This window comes from Cherax quadricarinatus, chromosome 2, assembly GCF_038502225.1.
Source record: "Cherax quadricarinatus isolate ZL_2023a chromosome 2, ASM3850222v1, whole genome shotgun sequence".
Classification (NCBI taxonomy): domain Eukaryota; kingdom Metazoa; phylum Arthropoda; class Malacostraca; order Decapoda; family Parastacidae; genus Cherax; species Cherax quadricarinatus.
Genome location: NC_091293.1, coordinates 66,624,290 through 66,641,016, shown reverse-complemented (window position 1 = coordinate 66,641,016; position 16,727 = coordinate 66,624,290).

Sequence of the window (16,727 nt, the reverse complement as noted above, 5' to 3'; positions counted from 1 at the left end):
AAGATCACCTTTAGGTGTATTTGTTGCACTATACAGTTGAATGAAGACTAAACTGGAGCCCTTGAAGAACCGAAATTTCTTTAGCTTGCGTTTTACTGTTGTTGTTTTTAAAGAAGAGGAAGGCGTTGATTGTAATGGGGTTTTCAAATGTGTTTGTCCTCTCATGATCACCAATTGCAACATTATGAAGAACATGATCTTTATTTATTGCTAGGGCCTTCCGCCTCACTTCATCTGGCATTCATGGAAAGGGACGATTTTGGGTGCCATCTTTGTTGCAGAACAAACATAATTTCTGAAGTACAGCTCCTGGCATCTCCATAGGCCCTGGTGTTCATGGGGTTGTTGTTTCTTGACTTGAATTCGAAGGCAGAAGATACCGTAACAAGTCCTTTTGAAAATTTCGCCAACAGTTCTAGTGCCGTGTGACTTTCTGCTTGGTGAAGACTGTTCTTCAACTCTCTCCTTTGTATGGACTGATGAAGCCACTTGTGTGGCGAAACGTTTCCTCAATAAAGATACTCAAGTGTTGCACATTTATCTAATTTATCAACTTGTCGGTTCTCTGAACCATTCATCTACATTGGTGAAGACTTCAACAGAGTATAAGTCAGATGCCAGCCTTTCTACAACAATTTCCCCAGCAGCAGATCGGCGTGATAGTAAGTCAGTGAGAAAGGTTTCATAAACCTTGAAGTCCTCCTGACTTTCACTGAAAATTAGGCATGTAAGGTCACGCTTATATGATCCTTGACACAGTAAACATAGAGACCAATCCATTTTTTAAGCCTTTATAAAGACACAGTGAAAGAGATAAAGAATCACATTAAATACTTGAAGAGTTAGTAGCACAAAAGTACTTGTGCACAAACTGCTGTTCATTGGAATAGGAAATGTGAACTTGCAAGATATAATTCACAAAATCTTTACCTATTCTAACCAAAGACATTCTAACATAACTTAGCCAAACCAAACTAAACAAAGTAAATGGTGCCAAACCAAAATTAACCAAACCTAACAGAATATTACCAAACCAAAGAAATTCAAGCTTAACTCCTAACATTTTTAATGTAGTGAGCGTGAATGTATAGCGTAAACCTGACTTGTGATTCAGACGGCGTGTTAAAATACAGCCAGTAACATAGTCATGGTTGGTCAGAAATTAGCACATTATTTAATCTTAATCAACTGTATATCAACTTAGGATGGTTATTTTGGTCTCATTTAAAATCTAAGAAAATTCTGTAAAATGTTTATGAAAAATTTTTCAGATATAATAGCAATACAGATAGTGATGAAATATGATTCTTCATGGTTTAAAACATAAAATAATGAATCATTCATATCTATACTTTCCCTGGTTTCTAAGATGTTTGAAAATGGGAGGATGTGATTTTTAACAGGCCTACGAGGTCATGGGAATCTGCTGAAGACTCTATAGGATTTTGTTTGCCCCTCATCCTCTTTGCCTTCGGAATCGATTATTTACGACCCAAGGAATATGAAGAAGGAAAACCATGAGCAAGTAGAGGTAGGTCCGCCGGGACGGGTCCCGACCCGGGTCTTCATGCGGTGACCCGCCATCATGAGTGAATTGTACATATATGGTATGAAGATTAAGACACTTATGCAGCATATGGGAATCTTTATTCAGGAAACGTTTCGCCACACAGTGGCTTCATCAGTCCAATACAAAGAGGAAGGCGTAAGGAGAGGAGGAGTGTGAGGTAATCAGTCCCTCGGCCTGGAGCTGGTGAAGAACACCGTAGTCGCGAAGAGTCTGAAGAACAGGCATGAAGATAAGCGCCAATTTTCATACCTGTGTTTCAGGCTCTTCACGACTACGGTGCGCATAACCAACTCCAAGGCTGAGGGACTCATCTTTTGCATAGTTCTACTGTCTTACAATTATGTCCTTGAATTGATAAAGCCACTGGATGGCGAAACATCTACAATAAATATGCCCAGATGTTGTACATGTGCCTAATTCTTCACTCTGGGCGAACTTCAATTAACACGTCGTCTGAAGTGCAACTCGGGATTTCTCTATGCATTTCAGCCCACCAAAGCATCGGTAGATAATTCCTTCTTTGTGTCATTCCCTTCTGCTCTACACACCTTTATGACATTTCATCAATCTTCATTATTTTGCTTAATTAACCGCTTGTATATGTTTTGTTTGCATTTTTTGTACATACAGGTCGGCTGCTGTTAACTCGTATCATCCAAATCTTTATAATCACAATTATAATTTTTAAAGGAATGGACCGGTAAGCCAGCGGAAGGCCTCGGTCAGACTAAACGCCCCAGCTGATGGTCATTATATGACTAAGACCAGTGTCAGAAAATACTTGTCCTGTTTCCTGACAAACCTTACCTAACCTAACCTAACTAACCTATTTGATCTCTTTAAAATCTCAAACGCTGCCTTATGGGAGGACGGCTGGTTGGTTGGTTAATGAAGGTCAAAGCCTATCGATTGCACGAGGGTCAATAAGGCTGCATATATCATGTTCAGAACCAGTCACGAATACTTTAATCCTTGAAGTAGGGATTACAGTAAATTATCAGTATATATATATATATATATATATATATATATATATATATATATATATATATATATATATATATATATATACACTGAGAAACATACACCTCACGGTGTATGTATCTTGTGAGTATGAATGTTATATAGGATATTCTTCAAGTTCTGCGTCGCTATAGGTGTGGACTTGTAGCTGCAAGGACGGCAGTTTGATCAATAACTTTTTTTACTTTCTCGATGTACTAGGTGAGTTTTTCACTTCGTTATAGAAGACAACACAATAACTCGATGACATATCTAAGTGAACAGCGGTGAGGCTGACTTCTGGGGAGTACCCGAGTTACACTTAGGGTACTAAAGGCCTATTTATACTACGTCAGGAGTAGTATGGTAATTCGAACACACACTTGCTATACTATGCAAATTAAACTAATACAAATTTACTGAATTTTATTAAATAATGTAATCGGTACAATAAACGTACGGCAATATAATTAAATCCTACGCATTAATTCTATGAAAATTTCTAGCTTACGTTTACAATGAATAAAATATGTCTGCATTAAAATTCTACAATATTCATCACTGCCCCAGGATATATGCACCGAGAGGTGAATGCCTCTTAACAACACTAAATCCATATTTCCAGGATTACATTATGATTATTATAATCAAAACTAAGCGCTAAATCCGGGATTGAAGTGTTCTTTAATGGCAGTGAACAGGTTACATACAGCCTTAATGACCCTTCCCGTAGTTGACAGGCTTTACACCCAGTTAACCAGGTAACTAAAACACTGCAGAAAACTATAAAGCTGTGGATGTGACTCCCCTCAAGGAAGGTTCCTTGATGTTGGTGAGGGGCTCTTGATTTAGGGAATTGGATCTGTGCTCCAGTTCCCCGAATTAAGCCTGAATGCCTTCCACATCCCCCCCCCAGGCGCTGTATAATCCTCCGGGTTTAGCGCTTCCCCCTTGATTATAATAATAATAATAATGTGGATGTGACTGTTGAGAAGAAGCAACTGACTCGGTGGGGAGCACCTCGCCCAACCTCACAATGGTGCCCTAGACTGTTTTTCTTTTTTTTCTTTTTTGCGCGTTTACCCTAAATTATTATATTAATGACGTGAATATATATATATATATATATATATATATATATATATATATATATATATATATATATATATATATATATATATATATATATATATATAGTAGCCTATGATACTATTTTTGTACCAGAAACATGCACATCTCTTCAAGTTCAATGAAATTTTTGTGGAAATGAGTTGTAGCCTCACCTTATATATGGGGAAGCTGGTATAAGCTGCCGTGTTAGAAATTTACTCTCATTGACCCTTCACTAAATATGTTAAACGCATTGTGTTGTATGACAATCTCAGGTTAAGCGCTTAGACTGAATAATAATCGAAATACTTATTAAATAATGAAGGGTGAGTGCATAGTCATCCCATCTAATACCTGGTAATTTAATACTAAACAAACACAGTGAAATATATTTTTTTCTTTAGGTTCAGAATGATTTTGGCGAAATTACTGCATATACAAATTTTCACTTGTCCTACCTGGAGGTTACCTGGAGGTTATTCCGGGGATCAACGCCCCCGCGGCCCGGTCCATGACCAGGCCTCCCGGTGGATCAGGGCCTGATCAACTAGGCTGTTACTGCTGGCCGCACGCAGTCCAACGTACGAGCCACAGCCCGGCTGATCCGGCACTGACTTTAGGTATCTGTCCAGCTCTCTCTTGAAGGCAGCCAGGGGTTTATTGGCAATTCCCCTAATGCTTGATGGGAGGCTGTTGAACAGTCTTGGGCCCCGGACACTTATGGTGTTTTCCCTTAGTGTACCAATGGCGCCCCTACTTTTTATTGGGGGCATTTTGCATCGCCTGCCCAGTCTTTTACTTTCGTAGGGAGTGATTTCTGTGTGCAGATTTGGGACCATTCCTTCCAGGATTTAATGTACAGCAAGTGAGAGAACAAGTAGATTCATTGATCTCTCGTTTTGATTCTCATTGTATGGCCAGAGTCTGTAGTATACTCTGTTCTAGTTATTATCTCCTCCAGTTTTCCATAACGGAGGAGTTGGAATTTGTCCTTATTGAACATCATATTGTTTACCGTTGCCCACTGGAAAACTTTGTTTATATCTTATTGGAGGTTAACCGCGTCCTCAGCAGATGACAGCCTCATGCAGATCCTAGTATCCGCAAAGGATGATACGGTGCTATGATGTATATTTCTGTCTATGTCTGATATGAGGCATATGCTTCTCAATAAGCTAATTCAAAAAATATGTGGAAGGTCCTTAGAAATTTCAGAACATTTTATCCATAATGGCATGTTACCAGCTTCTCTCGAAAAATACCCTGACCTTGCCTATTGTAAACAACTCAAAACCACTAAAACCTTTATAAATATGAATAAACAGAAAGCTGGACAGGAGGATTGAACCTTGGTCCTGGTATTGGCTCTACTACTGAGTTATGGGGCAATACCTGTTCGATATTTATATAAATATTATTGAATATAGGGTATTTATATATCTCGTAGCCATGTAAGCTACACTGAAATATTTTATGTCTAAATTCATTTTGTGTAAACAACGGATTACGATTGCTAATGATTCATGAAGCTGTAAATTGAAAGTTACCACACTAACTTGCTCAGCTTTTAAAATATGGAGACGGAGTCCCTGGACCCATTATGTGCTTCTAATATTTTGAACTACCATCTTGGATCATGACATCACGACGCCCTAATGATCCAGGACGGATCGAATCATCGTCTAGGTTTTATTTACAATTAAGTGGTTAGTTGTGAATTGTTCCGAATAAGACATTGTGGCCTGTTACTCCATAGTAATTCATTATTCACGACAAGTAAAGTGCTCGCTGTTTGTATTCCAAGGAACCATGACCTTCAACCTAAGCTCGTGAGGCAATACCTGAGGTGTGATAACGTGTTCTCGCCCTTAAGACAAGGGGCTAGAGATGCTGTATTTGCTTGTCAGTACTGAGCTGAGGTGTACTGAACATATCAGTAAAGCTTAGCTGTGTATTAGGACCTTTCTCCTCCGAAAGCTGATCACTTCGTGTGTGGTATATAAACTGTTGACCCGAAGGTACTGCCTCATGTGTAGCTGCTGGTTCCTGCTGCCTCATGTTAGCTCCTGGTACCTGCTGCCTTATGTGTGGCTCCTGGTTCCTGTTGCCTCACGTGTAGATCCTGCTTTCTGCTGCCTCATGTGTAGCTCCTGGTCCCTGCTGCCTCAAGTGTGGCTCCTGGTCCATGCTGCCTCATATGTAGCCCCTGGTCCCTGCTGCCTCATGTGTAGTTCCTGCTACCTTCTGCCTTATATATATAGCGGCTGGTACACATGAGGCAGCAGGTACCACCAGTAGGGATACTGGTGGTAAACATGAAGGGATATCCGTGGTAAACATGATGTAGGGATACTGCAGTACTTCAGACCTGACCTTATTCAACAACCCGTTGAAAGATAATGCAGCTCATGACGGATACTGTCACAAGTTCTGACTACTTCTGTTTTTTTTTTGTGAAGTGTTTAACATGTGACACCGTGCAAGGAGAAAATCATATTACTTACTATTTGAACTGAAATTTTCATTGTGTGTGATTTGATGCAAGACGCGTCAATTTATACACATAAGCCACATATATAACGCAGGAAAATATGCCCACGTTATATATATATATATATATATATATATATATATATATATATATATATATATATATATATATATATATATATATATATATATGTATATGTATAAATATGTATAAATATGTATAAATGGTAAAATGTTTGTTAAGTATGTTAAGAAGAGTGGTATGTCAACTTGTAAATTTAACCTGTCTATCATTGCTCACATGAAGGATGTTATAACTTGATTATGCCGTAAAATATGCCCTGAAGGGCACTCTTGTTTGCTGTCACTTTTACAAGAAGTTGTTAGTGATCACTTTGTTCTCCTAAACATTTGTTGTTGGTACATCAGGCAAATGTGTAAGATCAGGGACTTTATCCATCTGATACAGAGGCATGACAAAGGAGAATCAAATAGTGGAATCAGGGAGGTGAAGTATTGACGCGATGAGTAATAGTAGTAGTAGTAGCAGTAATCGTAGTAGTAGTAGCAGTAATCGTAGTAGTAGTAGTAGCAGTAATCGTAGTAGTAGTAGCAGTAATCGTAGTAGTAGTAGTAGCAGTAGTAGTGGTAGTAGTTATAGTAGTAGTAGTGGTAGTAGTCATAGTAGTAGTAGTAGCAGCAGTAATATTAGTAGCAGTAGTAGAGTAGTAGTAGTATTAGTAGTAGTAGTGGCAGTAGTAGTTTTAGTAGTAGTAGTAGTATGAGTAGTAGTAGTACAAAAATAACCCGCACATAGAAGAGAGGAGCTTACGACGACGTTTCGGTCCGACTTGGACCATTTACAAAGTCCTTGTAAATGGTCCAAGTCGGATCGAAACGTCGGCGTAAGCTCCTCTCTTATATGTGCGGGTTATTTGTGTATCGTTCCAGTCACGGTATTGCGCCTTTTTTTATTTATGAGTAGTAGTAGTAGTAGTAGCAGTAGTAATGGTAGTAAAAGTAGTAGTAGCAGTTGTAGTAGTGGTGGTGGTGGTGGTGGTATTAGTAGTAGTAGTAGTTTTGGTAGTAGTAGTAGTGGAAGTAGTAGTCTCAGTAGTAGTGAGTCATCTACTGGTACACTGGTTACTGGTAACTGGTTACTCTCAGTAGTAGTAACCAGTTACCAGTAACCAGTGTACCAGTAGATGACTCACTACTGAGAGTAGTAGTAGTGGTGGTAGGCATGCAATGAAAGCGTAGTAATGGTGGTCAAATAAATCTGAACAATGTTAGAGACGATGTAATTGATGTGATGGCTGTGTCTTGGTATTTTAAGATTAATCGAGCCACAACTTCAAATTAAAATTCCATTATTTTTTGTTATGATGTTTACCTGCTGTTTACCCGTGACCTATTTTGAGAGTTTTTTACTCCAGCTATCTGGCCATGGACCAGGCTTCCTTGTTGATTGCCTGGTCAATCGGGTTGTTGCCCTTGGCAGCCTGCATCCTATATATCCATCGCAACCAGGTTGATTTGGAACACCGACGAGGCAGAGATCTAGTGTCCTCTTGAAAACCTCTGCACCCGTTCCAGTAATATTTCTGATTGCTGGTAACATATTGAAAAATCCAGGTCTATACATATTAATACAATGTTCTCGTATTGTGCCCATGGCTCCCCTGGTTTTCACTGAATCTATTTTACATTTCCTCCCACTTTTCTCACTCCAGTACTTTGTATAATGGTGCGCACATTTGGGACTAGGTCCTTTTATATTTTTCATGTGTACATTATTGCATATCTTTCTCCCCTTCTTTCCCGAGAGTATTTCTCCATTTTTTTTTTAGTTATTCCCAGTAGTTTAAGTGCTTTGTTGGGTCTATGTGGGCGAATGTTTTTCGTAATTCTTTCCAGCTCTGCGGTCTCACCCTCTCTGAATGGCCCTGTCGACACCGAGCAATGCTCTAAGCGAGAGAACTCTAGTAATTCAGTGTTACCGTTGATAGAATTCCTCTTGTTTGAAAGTTCTTATTACACGCCCTGTTATTTTTAAGCTCTCGAAGCATTTTGTGTTCTTTAAAAAACTGATCAACTGACATTACTACACCTATGACATACATTTTTTTTTCGATCTATTGGATGTCTCTCCTGTGTTTTGTATACCGCTTCCGTTTTGAGCTCCTCATATTGTCTATTTCTGTGCGACTGGAATTCTCTCGAAAGAACATCTGGCTAATTTCCACCTCTCACTGGAACACTGTTTACATCCTCTTGCAGTCTTTTGGTATCCTTCACTGATGTGACTTCTTGATCATTATATTTCTTGATCATTATACTTCTTGATCATTATACTTCTTGATCATTATACTTCTTGATCATTATACTTCTTGATCGTTATACTTCTTGATCATTATACTTCTTGATCATTATACTTCTTGATCATTATACTTCTTGATCGTTATACTTCTTGATCGTTATACTTCTTGATCATTATACGTCTTGATCATTATACTTCTTGATCATTATACTTCTTGATCATTATACTTCTTGATCGTTATACTTCTTGATCATTATACGTCTTGATCATTATACTTCTTGATCATTATATTTCTTGATCATTATACTTCTTGATCATTATACTTCTTGATCATTATACTTCTTGATCATTATACTTCTTGATCATTATACTTCTTGATCATTATACTTCTTGATCATTATACTTCTTGATCATTATACTTCTTGATCGTTATACTTCTTGATCATTATACGTCTTGATCATTATACTTCTTGATCATTATACTTCTTGATCATTATACGTCTTGATCATTATACTTCGTGATCATTATACGTCTTGATCATTATACGTCTTGATCATTATACATCTTGATCATTATACTTCTTGATCATTATACGTCTTGATCATTATATTTCTTGATCATTATACGTCTTGATCATTATACGTCTTGATCATTATACGTCTTGATCATTATACTTCTTGATCATTATACGTCTTGATCATTATACGTCTTGATCATTATACGTCTTGATCATTATACGTCTTGATCATTATACTTCTTGATCATTATACTTCTTGATCATTATACTTCTTGATCATTATACTTCTTGATCATTATACGTCTTGATCATTATACGTCTTGATCATTATACGTCTTGATCATTATACTTCTTGATCATTTTGTCTTGATCATTATACGTCTTGATCATTATACTTCTTGATCATTATACTTCATGATCATTATACTTCTTGATCATTATACTTCTTGATCATTATACGTCTTGATCATTATACGTCTTGATCATTATACGTCTTTAACAAAAGATGATACAAATCTGCTTTTTGAGGTTTTGATCTATATCTGTTTTGAAAATGAGAAACAGGAGTGCCGTCAGGACTGTACCTCGGGATACTGAGCTTTTTATAATTGCTCATTGTGTTCTACTTGTCAGAAAACTGGAAATCCATTTGCCTATTTTTTCAATTGTACCTATTGATCTTATTTTATCTGCTATCACTTCTTGGTTGAATTTGTCAGCTGCCATTGCGATGTGCATATACACCAACCATGTCTGCGTTTTGGGATGTTTCCAAAGCTTTCACATTTTTTTTTTAATAATTGGATGTAGCAATAATAAATGATTTTTAACATTCTCATTTCTACAGAGTTTTCCCTTTACGGTAATTTTGGTGTCCTTCTAATTCATAATGTGTCCATGGAAACTCTTGCCTCTCCTACATGCACATTTGGGTTTATTAACTGGTATCTAAATATTTAGAAATCTCTCCAGTGTAAATCCTAGTGCAGCCTCCACCTAGAACCAGGTGAACTCCTGTGTTAGATTTTACTGTTTGTTCCTGTCTAGTCCTGATGAGATTCTGATCGTGGTTTTAGCAGCAGTAGTAGTAGTATCGCCGGGTCACCATCTGGAAAAGATCAGGGCCGGGAGAAGACCGGCGAACCTACTACAGTAGTAGTATTAGCAGCGACTGTGATCGTTCTCTAGATTTCTTAACATCATTCCAGTCAACATAATTGAGCTCCGGTATATAGATGACATCCTATTCATCATACCCAGACATGTGTGCATCAGATAACTACAGGAAGAACTCAACCAAGTAACCGTCAATCTATTCCAGTCTGAAGGAGGAAGTCAAACATTTCCATTTCTTGATGAGCCTCTGTGTTAACAAAGAGAAACACTTGCTTACTGTATATATCGCAAACCTACAAATGAAAACTACCTCATGCATCTGTATTCAAGCGATGACACCAACACGAAGTGTGGGGTAGTAATGTTGTCATTTTTCCCTAGAGTCATCAAGATTCGCAGCATGGAGTACCTTGAACAAAAATATTTGTACATTCAACGAGTATTTACCAATTTACACTTCTAGCACGCTTCGTTAATTACTGGGAGAAGACTGCACCTTGCGTTCCTAACACTGACAGTTGGAATATAATCAACACACATTGTTGGAGCGATATTCTTTAATACTTTAAACACATCATTTCTTCAAGTTCTTGATAATTGTATTTACAATAACTTAAGAATTTCAAAATATCCATTAAGAATTGTTAAAGTGCTGCATCCAGCAAACACCCAAATTTCACTTGTAAGAATATTATACTACATGAGAGTTATCAGTCATGTTGACACATACATGAAATCTAATTTGCATGTTGCGCCAAGTGTTTGAATTATACCTGGATAGCTTTGTTTCCTCCGTTATAAACATCGACATCGAAGAAGAAGAAGAAGAAGAACTACACTCAGAGGCAAGAGAGTGCGAGGATTATTGAGGATTCTGATATATTTGGATGTGAAACGTAGGTGGAAGAACAACAGTGCGACTGATAGGATTACTAGGTTGATAGCGCAGTCATCTCACATACCCAGTGTCCGTGGTTCAACCCTCGGGATGGGTCAAAACTTTGGGCATATTATCTTCCATCTGTTGTCCCTATTTATCTAACAGTTAATATGTACCTGGGTGTTAGTCGACTATTATGGGTCGCATCCTGGGGGACAAGATTAAAGAACAATGTAAATAAGACTTTCTTGAGTTATCTTAGGTGACTAACCCTCCCAGGTTAAAATCCGAACAAAACCTTATCTTATCTTATCTTGTTACTTATGACAAGCAATTACATATATTATAGATGACCCAGGATAGCGCTCACCAACAGCCAAAGTAACCACATAAGCTGTGATTATCTAACTGATAAGCTGTGATTATCTAACTGATAACAAGCTGTGATTATCTAACTGATAACAAGCTGTGGTTATCACCGGTCGTTGTCTTCAATAAACAACACTGGTAAAATACCTCATTAAATATTATCAGAGAAATATCGATGAACCAGTTAATCCTGAATTATCTGCAGGGCAACTCAAGGCCAATCCCAACAGTGCCACTCCCAACAGTGCCACTCCCAACAGTGCCACTCCCAACAGTGCCACTCCTAATAGTGCCACTCCCAACAGTGCCGCTCCCAACGTTGCCACTCCCAAGAATGCCACTCCCAACAGTGCCACTCCCAACAGTGCCACTACCAACAGTGCCACTTCCAACAGTGCCACTGTTTTGTTTATATGAGTGAAGAATGGGCGAGGCATATGTTAGTGAGTAGAGTTAATGACATTGTCGTGGTGGTCACCACTGACCTGTCATTACCTACCTACCTCCGCTAATCATCTCACTCCTACCACCTCGCCTGCCTCTCCCCTGCCTACATAATCCCTTACTCCCATATTCCCCACTTATATCCTATTCAATCATTACCCCCCTACATGACATGGTGTCTAAGCGGTGGTGGTTCTTATTATTTTTATAGTAGGAACCAGTCCCATGTGCCTTATTTTGTGACTGCTCGGTTATACTTATGTTATGCTACCATTTTTTTCTTGTGTGTGTAAATCTAAAGTGAATATCTGTATGATATTATAATCCTAGTAACCTTAACTGTCCTTTTTTGACGGTGGGTCTGAATAATTGTTTGGGTGTAATATTATGTTTGGTGGAGTTGGTTGTTGGTTTGAGATAAATGGTGGAGAATATCAGTATTTGGGTGAGACTTTTGGGGGAAGCAATTACTGGCCGAAATTGTATATTTACAGAGGAATGAGAAGTCACCCAGCCCACCTTGGAAGACTCACCCACAACTGTCACCCATTGAAGAGTTGTCTATAATTGCTGTCCACCTGATGTGCCCAGTCACCCAGCTGATATGCCCAGTCACCCAGCTGATATGCCCAGTCACCCAGCTGATGGGCCCCAGTAGATGTATTGCTGCCCTGGTCTGTCATCCAGTGTAGTGGGTGTCTGTCTGCGTCACCCAGCCTCTGTGACCATCACCCACGGACCGCCAGTTACTCGCAGTTGCCAGGAATGGGTGACCGCACCTGCTGTTGATGACCTGAAGTGACCTCACCTCACCTCGAGCAACTGACCATAGCCTGCTACTGCTGATGTCTGCTGCTGTGATGCTGCTGAGATGCTGTAGCCGTGCTGCTATGCTGTGGCCGTGCTGAGATGCTGTAGCCGTGCTGCAATGCTGTGGCCGTGCTGTGTGCTGCTGTGATGTTGAGATGCTGCGGCCGTGCTGTGAGGTTGAGACGCTGCGGCCGTGCTGTGATGCTGGGACCGTGCTGCTATGCTGTAGCCGTGCTGCTATGCTGTAGCCGTGCTGTGTGCTTCTGTGATACGGCCGTGCTATGTGCTGCTGTGATACAGCCGTGCTGTGATGATGGATATGCTGTGGCCGTGCTGTGATGCTGCGATGCTGCCTAGCTCAAGAGGAGGAGATGGCGGTGATGCTGCAGTGGTGTGTGAGGGATTCTGGCTGGTGTGCCAGGACAGGAGAATCTACTGTGAAGGAGTTGCCATCCTCGGAGATGTGGAAGGACTTGAGCCGCGGAGATGGACTCCAGCTGCTGGGACCAGCCTGCTTTCAAGGGTGGTATGAAGGTGTATCCTGCCTTGCTGGTCGACCTGTACGACCGGTATACGGGGATGTCCTGCCAGCCATGAGAGACAATTAAGAGTGTGAGATGTCCCCAGCCTACTTTGACTTGCCAGAAGTGTTAGTATTACCTGTGTGAAATAAGGTGACCTTGAATACGGTCCAGTGATTATGGCCGCCTTGTTTTATGAGGCCAGTGAATCCTAGTAGTGGCATAGGATAATGGAGGGTCTTAGCTGCGATGCCTGCCCTGTCTCGATTTTCAGATGTTGTAGTGTGCATGTGAAGTGTGCCGAAAATGCGACCTTGGTGGTCGTGAAGTGGTCCAGTTGCAGTTACTTGAAAGAATGCAACCCGTTGGAGCAGTTTTCCACGCCATAGAAGCCTAGAGAGGTTTGGCCCAATGGTTAACGTGCGAGGGTGACTAGCATTGGCTAGTGCATTTCTAGTAGAAGTAGGGAAGGCACTGGAGCCCGATATTTAGGTTTAAGGAGAAATGACGGGTAAGGAGGCTTTGCACCAGAGAGCAACTATTATGCTGGCCAACTGCCAGGTGTACTGATTATGCTGCCTTGTGGTAGATGAGAAGGTTGAGGGAAATATATGTAGTTGAATAATTTTGTATTATGTATAATTTTGTCTTTGTATTGTAATAGATTTAAGGGATTAGGATTAAAATAGTCTAATAACTTAGGACAAATTGTCCTAGTTCTCAGATATTTTAAATTGGGGGAGAAAGGGGGATGTGATGTAGTTCAGCTGGGCTTGTGAGGTCTCTGGAGAGACCTAATTTAACCAATTATATGGTCACACCTTGCCTTGGCAAATGTCTGTCAGAGACACGCCCACGTCTGAGGTCTTTTGTTCTTGACGGCGTCAGACCTAGGCGTCAGGTCGTACACGTGGTTGTGGGGGTGCTTGGACCACCATATAAGCCCAAGGAACAGCTGAGCAGAGAGATTCGTGCGGAGCTCTGGCCTGGGTGCAGAGCTCTGAGCAGAGAGACGTCGAGCTCTGGCCTGGGTGCAGAGCTCTGGCAGAGACATTTCGAGAGGAGCTGCTGCTGGGGTGCAGGGCTCGGGAGAAGGCTGCTGAAGTCTCTGGAGGAGACTGTTGGAGACATTGGGCAGAGTACTGGCTTGGAGCAGTACTCGTGCTGTGTAGGTCTTGGGACCTGTGGCTTAGTTCCTGTAGTAAACTGTCCTCTGAACTATATTGTAAGTTATATTCATTTTGGTCAAGTTGATTGTATTCCCTGTCTCACTGCTTATATGTACCACCCCATTTATCTAATCCACAATAATGTTCTCCTGTTCCCAAATATATTATTGTACAAAGACTTAATAATAAACTGTGTTTGAGTAGAATAGTAATATTCACTGTCCCCGTTATTGTATTTCTATTTCTTATATTTCTCATTTATGTTTAGTTAAAGTAGTGAGAGGGTGAGTAGTGTGGTGGGTAGAGTAATGAGAGGTGAAGTGAACGACATGTAGTCACCAGTGACCTCACATTACCTACCCTGGTCCACCTCCGCGTTAGGTAAGACACATATGCAACAGTTAGGTATCTTTATGCAACAGTTAGGTATCTTTATTGTGTTGAACATTAAAATGGTATAAAATACCGACAGGTTGTTAGGTAAGACACATATGCAACAGTTAGGTATCTTTATTGTGAAACGTTTCGCCTACACAGTAGGCTTCTTCAGTCAAGTACAGGAAAGGTTGATAGAAGCAGAAGATACTTGAAGACGATGTAATCAGTCCATCACCCTTAAAGTTTTGAGGTGGTCAGTCCCTCAGTCTGGAGAAGAGCATTGTTCCATAGTATGAAACAATATGGAGAAGAAGTGACAGGATGGAGCTTTTATAGTCGGTATAAAATACCGACAGGTTGTTAGGTAAGACACATATGTGTCTTACCTAACAACCTGTCGGTATTTTATACCATTTTAATGTTCAATCTGTCAGACACTGCAACACAAGGGTATCTTGGTACAGACCTGCAATCAACTTCGGCAACTTCCACTAGTGAGAGGGGCTGGATTTGAGAGGGACCTCTCAACATCTGAGTTCTTACCTCTCCTACGTCTCACCTCTTGGCGCTATAAAAGCTCCATCCTGTCACTTCTTCTCCATATTGTTTCATACTATGGAACAATGCTCTTCTCCAGACTGAGGGACTGACCACCTCAAAACTTTAAGGGTGATGGACTGATTACATCGTCTTCAAGTATCTTCTGCTTCTATCAACCTTTCCTGTACTTGACTGAAGAAGCCTACTGTGTAGGCGAAACGTTTCACAATAAAGATACCTAACTGTTGCATATGTGTCTTACCTAACAACCTGTCGGTATTTTATACCATTTTAATGTTCAATCTGTCAGACACTGCAACACAAGGGTATCTTGGTACAGACCTGCAATCAACTTCGGCAACTTCCACTAGTGAGAGGGGCTGGATTTGAGAGGGACCTCTCAACATCTGAGTTCTTACCTCTCCTACGTCTCACCTCTTGGCGCTATAAAAGCTCCATCCTGTCACTTCTTCTCCATATTGTTTCATACTATGGAACAATGCTCTTCTCCAGACTGAGGGACTGACCACCTCAAAACTTTAAGGGTGATGGACTGATTACATCGTCTTCAAGTATCTTCTGCTTCTATCAACCTTTCCTGTACTTGACTGAAGAAGCCTACTGTGTAGGCGAAACGTTTCACAATAAAGATACCTAACTGTTGCATATGTGTCTTACCTAACAAAGGAATGAGCTTATTCACAACAACCACCACGGTTTCAGGGAAGGGAAATCCTGGAGTTCTATGACAAGGTGACGGCAGTAAGGCAAGAGAGAGGACTAGGTAGACTGCATTTTCTTGGACTGTAGGAAGGCTTTTGACACAGTTCCACACAAGAGATTAGTGCGAAAGCTAGAGGACCAGGCAGGTATAACAGGGAAGACACTGCTATAGATCAGAGAACACCTGACAAGAAGGCAACAGCTAGTCATGGTACGTGACGAGATGTCAGAGTGGGCGCCGGTGACGAGCGGGGTCAGTCCTAGGATAAGACCGCAGAGTACAGTCTAGGGGGCCAAAGACTACAAACCTCACTCAAGGAAGAGTATCTTGGAATGTGTATAATACCGGGCACATCTGAGGCGCACATCAACCAAATAACTGCTGCAGCATATGGACGACTAGCGAACCTAAGAATAGCATTCAGTAATGAGTCGTTCCTGACCCTGTACACTGTGTACGTCAGGCCCATATTGGAGTATGCAGCTCCAGTTTGGAACCCTCAACTGGCCAAGCGCGTCAGGAAACTAGAGAAAGTGCAAAGATTTGCAACAAGACTAGTCCCGGAGCTAAGGGGTATGTCCTACGAAGAGAGGTTAAGGGAAATCGACCTGACGACATTGGAGGACAGGAGAAATAGGAAAAACATGATAATGACATATAAAATACTGAGAGTAATCGACAAGGTGGACAGAGACAGGATGTTCCAGAGATGGGACACAACAAGGGGTCACAAATGGAAGTTGAAGATTCAGATGAGTCACAGGGA